This window comes from Gossypium hirsutum, chromosome A01 (genome assembly GCF_007990345.1).
Source record: "Gossypium hirsutum isolate 1008001.06 chromosome A01, Gossypium_hirsutum_v2.1, whole genome shotgun sequence".
NCBI lineage: Eukaryota > Viridiplantae > Streptophyta > Magnoliopsida > Malvales > Malvaceae > Gossypium > Gossypium hirsutum.
The window spans coordinates 25386479-25396882 of record NC_053424.1 but is presented as its reverse complement, the minus strand read 5'-3'; positions in this window follow the sequence as shown (position 1 = coordinate 25396882).

The following is a 10404-nucleotide window of genomic DNA, read 5'->3' as shown; positions in this document are numbered from 1 at the left end:
CTTTTTTTGTAATCTCATATAGCCTAATGAAACGAGGACTCAATTTTCCCTTTTGACCAAATTTCAAAATTTTCTTCCAAGGTGAAACTTTAAGAAATGCCTTATCGTTGACAAAATACTCAATATCTCGACGTTTTAAGTCCGCATAAGATTTCTGCCTGTCGAAAGCTGCCTTCAATCTATCTCGAATCTTCTTAACAGTATCCTCCATTTCTTGAAGTAATTCTGGCCCAATCATTTTTCTTTCATTCAACTCCATCCAACATACAGGTGATCTATATCTACGGCTATATAAAACTTCATATGAAGCCATTTGAATACTCGATTGGAAACTATTATTGTATACAAATTCAGCTAAAGGTAAATAACGTTTCCAACCTGATTCAAAATCAATAACACAAGCACGAAGCATGTCTTCCAAAATCTGAATAACTTTGTTCAGATTGTCCATCAGTCTGTGGATGAAATGTTGTGCTAAAGTTGAGTTGAGTACCAAGAGATTCATGCAACTATCTCCAGAACCTCAAAGTAAATCGTGGATCCCGATAAGAGATTATCGATATAGGAATACCATGCAATCTCACAATTTCCTGAATGTAAACTTCAACAAGTTTTTGAAGTGGCCAATCAGTTCTGACTACTATGAAATAAGCATATTTCGTGAACTGATCAACAGTCACCCAAAATAACATTTTTCTTACTTGTTGACATTGGTAACCCCGTTTCAAAATCCATCATAATACAATCCCATTTCCATTCAGGAATATTAATAGGCTGAAGGAATCTAGTAGGAACTTGGCTATACCTTAACTCGCTGACAACTCTTTCAATTCAGAAACATTTGGAACATAAATTCGATTATGAAATCTCAAGAAATCATGTTCATCAATGTTGAAATTCTCTAACGTGCCATTCTGAACCATTTCACTTTTCTTTATCAACTTATCATCTTCTAATTGTGCCAACTTGATCTGATCAAACATCATCGGTTTAGCTCTTAATTCAGCTAACAAGCTTGCATCATCATTCATATTAAGCTGAGAAAACATTACTCGTAATTCGATTGCTACTTTTCTACTCAATGCATCAGCTACAACATTAGCTTTACCAGGATGATAATCAATAACACAATCATAATCTTTTAAAAGCTTTATCCAATGACGCTGTCCCATATTTAACTTTTTTTGAGATAGTAGATATTTGAGACTCTTATGATGAGTATAAATATAAAATTTCTCACCATACAAATAATGTTTCCATATTTTTAGAGTAAATACTACAACAACTAACTCCGAATCGTGTATCGAATAATTACGTTAATATGGTTTCAGCTGACGAGATGCATAAGCAATTACTTTTCCATCTAGCATCAATACACAACCCAAACCACTCAAGGAAACATCACTATAAATGACAAAATCTTTTCTCGATTCAGGTAATGTTAAAACCAATAACAGCCCGGTTTAGGCCCTAGTCAGAATAGTAGTTTTGAGACCACAAATCTGAGTTAGAAAAATATTTTTATATTATTTTCTATTTTTATAATATGTGAATTAGCATGTGTGAAAGTTTCGTAGGAAAATTCGATCATTTGTGTGCTTAATATGTGAAAATGACCTAATTGTGTAAAATGTAAAAGTTGCTTGCTAATTATTAAAAGTGCCTATTTGCTATGTCTTTATAATTGAGAGATTATTATGTTGTAAATGGGCCATTAACATGGTTAATGGACTTTTATGGACAACCATTATAAGCTTTTATTATTATTTCATTAAGGTTAAAAATGGTATTTGATAATTTATGTTAATATTAATAAAAGAAAATATGTTAATGGATGATTCATTCATCCTTATTGTCGAAAATCACAAGAAAAAGAAAGAAAATAAGCTTCTTAGGCCTCAGCCAAGCAAATTGTTGATTGAGGTATGAGTTTTGTTCCGTTTTTTATAATTTCTACGTTTTTTTAATTGTTGCTTTATATACTATCAAGCCCATGTCTCAATTTCTGATTTTGTTGATGATTTTGAGTTGAGCCATTGATGAAATTACAAGCTTTGTGAAGTTAGTTGTTGGTAGATGAAAGATATGTTTTGGGTTAACATATTTTGTATTTGAATTTTTGAAGAATTTTAGTAATTTGGGCTAAAATGTGAAATAAATGAAATATATGAACTTGTATGAATACTATGAGAATTCGGCCTAACATGGGTATATGCAAATTTTGTGTATTTTGTGATTTTTGTGATTAGGGACTAAATTGTAAAATTTGAAAATGTGAGGACTAATTTATAAAATTCCCTAAATGTATGTTTTTGGATTGATTTGAATGATTTGGTGAATAAAAGAGTTAAATTTGAATTCATATAGATCTAGAACTAAAGAAAATGGAATTAGATCGGGGAAAGTCAAAAGTCGTCAGTAGCCAATTCCGTCTATCCAAATCTGTACGAGGTAAGTTTATATACAAATAAATGTGTTATAAATTGAATTATTATCAATTATATGCTATTGAACTATGATGAATGAATATATGAGTTGAGAAAAATGAGACATTCGAGAAAGTATCGACAAAGTTCTGACGTCCGAAAAGCCCCTATGAACCTTAGGAATAGTTAGGATACATATGTCATGACATATGATCTGATATGTGTTATTGTGTAAGACTACGTCTGGGACGTTGGCATCATATTTGATTTCATGTAAGACCCTGTCTGGGACAGTGGCATCAATGTTTGATTACATGTAAGACCACGTCTGGGATGTTGGCATTGTACGAGATTTTCGAGTTATCTACGTATCCTTATGATTCCAAATAGTTTAACGGGCATTTCGAGAAAATAGATTATTATGTGAATTTGTATCTGACTCAGGTACGTTTGAATTGTATACTATGTTTGAGAATGAAAGGTAAGTATATGTACCTTGGTGAATATATGATATAAGTATGAGTTGCTATGAGAATGAGTTATGATATGTATATGTGAATCATGTTCAAATGAAATATAAGAGATATTGGCTATGTGAATGTATTTACCTTAAATTATATGAATAAATTGATGTTATTTGTTAAGTTTATTTGTATATGGCTTACTAAGCTTTTGAAAGCTTACTTTGTGTGTTTTTTCAATTGTTTTATAGATATCGAAGCTACTGAGAGCTCAGGGATTGTCGAGGATCATTACCGCACTATCGAACTCTATTTTGGTACCTTTTGAAAATGTATATATTGAAGTATGGCATGTATAGGTTAAAATATTTTGGATATGTTTTTGTGATTTTTGTATCTAGCCATGTGATATGGCTTGGTTATAGATGAGATAATGAATGAATTTGGGATATGCTTATGTTCATAAATAGTATGTTTTGATGTGCTTCTATGGCTTAGTGAAATGGTCAAATTTGGTAAGTTTTGGTATGTGCAAAATTGTGAAATTGGTAAATTTATAGCATGTGAATGAATGAGGTGAATTGGAGTTATGAAATATATGTTTCAATATGACTTTGGCTTATGATTTGATATGATTGAGTATAATTTATGGGCTTGAATTTGGTTGATAATAATATAGCATGAATGATGTATGTTTTGGTACTGAAATTGGCTGAAATTATAGTGTAAATGTGCTTGGTTTAATGCTTGTAGGTTTGACCCAAATTGGGCGGAAAATTGGCTTTTCAAGTGGCCTATTTTTGTCCATATGGGCAGAGACACGGGCATGTGTCTCAGCCGTGTGCGACACACGGTCATGTTGCACAGCCATGTGTCCCTTGGGGTACCCTACGATTTTAATTTAGTCTTGAGCACGGCCAAGGCACATGAGCGTATGGTTAGCCGTGTGACCCAAGTCAGTTTCGACCACTGCCAAGACACACAGGCATGTCTTGTGGCCGTGTGATTAAGTCAGTATGTATGCCCTGTTTTGACATGGCCTTGACACACGAGCGTGTCTAAAGCCTTTTGAAGCACACGACCTATTCACACGGGCGTGTGACCTGTACAACTTTGAAAAATGTTTAAGATTTGAAAATTTTTGTATGACCTCGGTTTAGTCTCGACCCCTTTCTAAAGCATTTTTAAGGTTTTGATGACCTAAATAAGGGACACTATATTGATGTTTGACCTTTGGTGCTATGATGTTTGTGAAATGAATGCTAAATGTTTCCATTTTTTCGGTAACACCTTTAACCCTAGTCTGGCGATGGATACAGGTTAAGGGTGTTACTTTTGGTTAGTATCAGAGCTACGATTTAGTTGATTCTAGGACTAACGTAGCATATGTGAGTCTAGTTATATATGCTATATTTATGAATTGCGATAGTGTGATGAATCCTGACAATGAAAATGTGTTTTTATATAGCAAATGGATCCGAACGAGCCGTAGCTGACGATGTCGAGAGTAATGCACCTGCTCCCGCACAAGGGACAACGCCATCTGACTCTAGACTGGCTACTGCTAGGCAAGCCTTCTATCAAATGATGAATGATTGGTTCAGTTAGTACATTACCCCTAATCCCGCCTAATCCTCCACAAGCCTCCGCTATGCCACAAGCAAATCCGATTCAGTTAAGCAAGCCACCGATTGATAAAATTATAAAATATGAGGCCGAAGAATTCTAAGCTACTACAAATGATGACGCTGAGAGAGCTGAGTTTTGGTTAGAGAATACGATAAGAGTATTTGATGAATTGTCATTGACTCTCGATGAATGCCTAAAGTATGTCGTTTCGCTTCTAAGAGATACAACCTATCACTGGTGGAAGACTTTAATATCCGTGGTTCCGAGGGAACGAGTCACTTGGGATTTCTTCCAAGCTAAATTTTGGAAGAAATACATCAGTCAGAGATTCATCGATAAGAAACGTAAAGAGTTTCTTGAGCTTAAAAAAGGCCGTATGTCTGTTACAGAATACTAGTGAGAATTTGTGAGACTGAGCCAATATGCACGAGAATGAGTCTCGATTGAAGCAATTATGTGTAAAAGATTCGAGGATGGTTTGACTGAATATATCCATTTGTTAGTTGGGATTCTAGAGATAAAAGAATTTGTTGTGCTTGTTGAATGAGCCTGTAAAGCTGAAGAACTCGGGAAAGAAAAAAGAAAAGTTGATTTTGAAGCTAAAGATATGAGAAAGAGATCTGCAAGTAAATCATTTCAGTCTATGTGAAAGAAATTTTGAGATGATTTTAGTTGTTTAAAGGCTAATGTGGGACATTTGAGTGAGATCATGCCAGATCACATTCGAGCTTCAGAGCTCCAGCTACATCTGTTACCAGTGTTGGAAATGTTTGATCTGATCGACCCGAGTGTAAACACTGTGGTAAAAAACATCTAGGCAATTGTATACTAAACGATCGGGCTTGTTTCAAATGTGGATCATTAGACCATTTCATCCGTGATTACCCTGAATCTGTTGAGCAAGAAATTGTGCAAAATCCGAGGCCAAGTGGCAATGCATCTCGTGGTAGACCTTCCAGAAACACGGGTAATATGAATGGCAGTCAGAGGGGAACTAAAGACACTGCTGTTAGATCCGAGGCTCGTGTACCTGCCAGAGCCTACGCCATTTGAGCTCGTGTGGAAGCTTCGTCTCCTGATGTTATAACGGGTAGATTTACTTTTTACGATACTTCTGTGATTACTTTGATAGATCCTGGATCAACGCATTTTTATATATGCATGAACTTAGTGAACAGTAAGACTTTGCCTGTAGAGTTTACTGAGTTCGTAATTAAAGTATTGAACCCCCTAGGTAGATGTGTTTTGGTTGATGAAGTCTGTAAGAATTGTCCGTTGATGCTTCGAGACAATTGTTTTCCGGCTGATCTGATGCTATTACCTTTCGATGATTTTGATATAATTCTTGGTATGGATTGGCCAACTTTGCAAAATGCTATTGTGAATTGCAAATGGAAAACTATTGATTTGAGATGCAAGAATGATGAAATAGTTTGAATTGAATCCAGTGATTTGAATGGGTTACCAACTGTGATTTCGTCAATCAAAGCTCTGAGTATTGTGAGAAAAGGTTGTGAAGCTTACTTTGCCTATGTGATCGATTCGAAAGTGTCAGAAAAGAAAGTTGAATCAGTGCCTGTTGTCTGTGAATTCCCTAATGTGTTTCCTGAAGAAGTTTCGGGATTACTTCCGATTTGAGAAGTTGAATTTGGCATTGAATTAGTGCCTGGGACTAATCCGATATCGATAGCTCCATATAGAATGGCTCCGACCAAGTTAAAAGAAGTAAAATCTCAACTGCAAGAGTTGACCGATAGAGGGTTTGCTAGACCGAGTTTCTCACCCTGGGGTGCACAAGTTCTGTTTGTGAAAAAGAAAGACGGTACAATAAGAATGTGCATTGATTATCGTTAGTTGAACAAAGTGACTATTAAGAATAAATACCGTTTGCCTCGAATTGATATTTGTTTGATCAATTGAAAGGAGCTACTATGTTTTTGAAGATAGATTTGAGATCATGCTATTATCAGTTGCGAGTAAAAGACTCAGTGTAACAGTCCAATTTTGACCCTAATTAGAACTGTGGTTTTGGGACCATGAATCCGAGTTAGAATAATATTTTAATATTATTTTCTATGTTTAAAATGTGTGAATTTGCTTTTATGAAAGCTTCGTTTAAAAATTTTAGTGTTTGGAGGTCGATTGATGAAAAAGGGTTTAATCGCGTAAAATGGAAATTTTAAGGGTTAATGTATAAGGGCCAAATTATGATTGTTTTTATATTATGGAATATTAAGGTTTCAATTTGTCCATAAATAGGAATTAGTGGCCGGCCAATATGCAGGAATTAATGACTTGAATGTTTATTATATTTTATGGCATTATGGTATATTTTAATACATGTTAATATATTATATTTGATAAAAGATATTTTTGGCCGAAACTAAGAGAAAGAAAAGAAAGTTTAAGCTTTGATATTTTTGGTCCTTGCAAATTCAATTAGGTAAGTGATTTGAGTTCGGTTTTTATTAATTTTTAAGCTTTTAAGATCGTTGCTTTGAATACTATAAAGCCCATACCTGAAATTTTGAAATTTGATTATGTATTCATGAAGTGTCATTGTTGATAGTTTGATGAAATTTATGTTTGATGTTAGAAAATAAAATAAATGTGTTAGATTAACATTTTTGGTATTGGAATTTTTGGTAATTTTGAGCATTTAGGGTTAAATTGTGAAACTACTAAATTGAAGGACTAGATTGTGAAATTATTGAAATGGGAGGACTTATATAAGCCTAGTGAACATTCGGCCCTAGCATTGTATATGCAAATTCTTCATATTTTGTGTTTTGTGAAAATTGGATTAAATTGTAAAAGTGCATAATGTTAGGGGTAAATTGGTAAATTGCTCAATTATTTGTATTTGGACTTAAATGAATGAAATTCTATTTGAATGAGCTTAATTTGGAACTTTTTAGATCAAGAACCAAAAAGATTGGACGTGGATCGGGGAAAATAAAAAATCGTTGAGTAGTCGAATTTAATTGTCCATCGATATCCGAGGTAAGTTATTAAGCAAATTTTTTATTGTGTTGTTGATTAAATTTAAATCAATTTAAGTATATGAGCCGAATTGAATTACATGAAATATTGATGTTGCCGAATTCAAAGGGAATTGATGAATTTGAATTGATGTGTATTGAGTAATGAAATTTAGGCACTAAGTGTGCGAGTATAAACGATTACGGATGTGAATCTTGCACTAAGTGTGTGAATGTGGTTTTTGAGCACTAAGTGCGCGAGTTTAAATATCGAGCACTAAGTGTGCAAACTCGATATATATTTTTGAGTAAACATTAGCATTAGGTGTGCGATTTATTTGAGTAGATCAGGAATGGTTGAATGAATTAAAGCTTCAAATTTCTTGATGAAAAACTATGATGTATAGCTCAAGTTTGTGCAAGTGAGTATCGATTCTATGTGATGGATATTATAAATTGAAAGTATATATAATGATAGATTGGTTTTAATGGCTTTGTGCTCGAATATATTAATGTTATACGATGATGGAATGCTAAATGCATTCGGTTTTGTGTTTGAGAGTAATGTAGTATATTGTGGTTGAGCAGATGCATATTGGACTTAGTTGAAATTGACTATATGATTAATAAATTGCCTTGAATGTGGGAAGATATTGACTAAATGATCTAGTAGCATGACTTAGTTAGATGATACTAGACTATTAAATTGAATTTGGAGTTTTTGATGCTTATAACTTACTAAGCTATGTAGCTTACTTCGGATGTGTTTTTCGTGTCTCTATTTTATAGATTTTGGAGATCGTTACGCGCTCGGGGATCGTTAGTAAAGTCATCCACACTATCTTCAATATTTTGGTACTTTTAAAAGTTGGTTTGGTACTTATGGCATGTATAAGCTAATAACTCTTTTGGAGATTTTTAAATTTCATATATGTATAATGGTTAAGTCATGCGAAAATGACTTAATTTACATGTTAAAGTTTGGTTATGTTTGGTTGTGGTTTGAGTTTGCCTTTATTTGTGATATCTAAACTATGCGTATTTGATTATCGTAACGATCAATATGGGTTATAATATTAGTTTGGTAAAATTTGAATATGATGGAATAATGAGCATTAATCGATTTTAAGTATTATATGCTATGGTGGTGTAAGTTTAATCGTGATATGTATATGTTGTGATAAGTGAGTTGTTTTATATGTTATTGGTTGATGATTGAATATTTATACTTATAATTTGATCAATTGTGGGTTGGTTATTGATATTCATTGGTAATGGCAAGCATGAGTATGTTTTAAGCTTATTAATTGGTATTTATATTTGATTTATTATATATATATGATTTTGGTATGCACATTGAGCATATATGGTTTTATATAGACGTTCAAAATGGTTGACATGGGCATGGTCATTTTCCTTAAACATTGATGAGAAATGATGCACATTTGGTCTTGTTATAACGTTACTTCAGGGCATAATTTTTGTTAAGCATATATATATATCTTATTTTGTTGAGTAAATATCAAGCATTGATGGCATTCAGTTTAACCTATTAATTGTTTTTAAATGAATTCGTAAAATGGTCAATTGACTTTGTAAGTAAGTATAAGCAAATGAGTTGGTAACTAACCAGATTCAAAAGAGACCAAAGAAACCATGACACTGATTTATGTTAGTTTTATTAATGAATTCTTTTCATATTTTCTTGTTATGCGCATACATTATACTATGTTTGCATATACATGTTGAATTTACTGTGTAGTTTTATATTGGCATGAGTTTTTATAACATATTTTTTTTATAAGCTTAAAATTTTGATTAGAAATATATTTATTTATAAATTCGGCTTGGTAGCATAGTATTGTATAGTCTAATTTTGCTATATAAGTGTTCAAATGTTGTTGTGATTGTTAGGTAATACCTCATAACCCTCTAACGACAGAATTGGGTTAGGGGGTGTTACTCAGACATTCTGAAAACTGCATTCAGAACGAGGTACGGTCACTATGAATTCTTAGTTATGCCTTTTAGATTAACAAATGCACCTGCTGTCTTTATGGATTTGATGAACAAAATTTTAAGACTCTATTTAGATCGATTTGTCGTTGTATTCATTGATGACATATTGATTTATTCGCGTGATGAATCCGAGCATGTTGAGCATCTAAGAATAGTATTATAGACTTTGCGTGATAAGCAATTATGTGCGAAGTTTAGTAAATGTGAATTTTGGTTACGAGAAGTTGGTTTTCTGGGCCATATTGTATCAGCATCAGGTATCTGAGTCGATCCGAGCAAAATTTTAGCTATTTTTGATTTGAAGCCTCCAAGAAATGTCTCCAAAGTTTTGCAGTTTTTTGGGATTTGTTGGTTATTATAGATGGTTCGTAAAAGGGTTTTCGATGATTGCAACTCCGTTGACAAAATCGCTTCAGAAAGATGTGAAGTTTTAATGGTCTGAAAACTATCAGAAAAGCTTTGATCAGTTGAAAGCCCTATTGACTGAAGCTCTAGTGTTAGTACAACCAGAATCGGGTAAACAATTTGTAATCTATAGTGATGCTTAGTTAAACGGTCTGCGATGTGTTTTTATGTAGGAAGGAAAAGTCATTGCTTATGCTTCAAGACAGTTAAAGCCACACGAAAAGAACTATCCGACTCCTGACCTTGAGTTAGCTGTGATCGTATTTGCATTAAAGATTTGGCGTCACTATCCGTTTGGTGAGAAATGTCATGTATATTCTGACCATAAGAGTTTGAAATATCTGATGACTCAGAAAGATTTGAATTTGCGACAGAGAAGATGGCTAGAATTGCTAAAAAACGATGAGCTTGTGATTGATTATCATCCGAGAAAAGCAAATGTTATTGCTCATGTTTTGAGTCAAAAATCACTGTTTGCTCTAC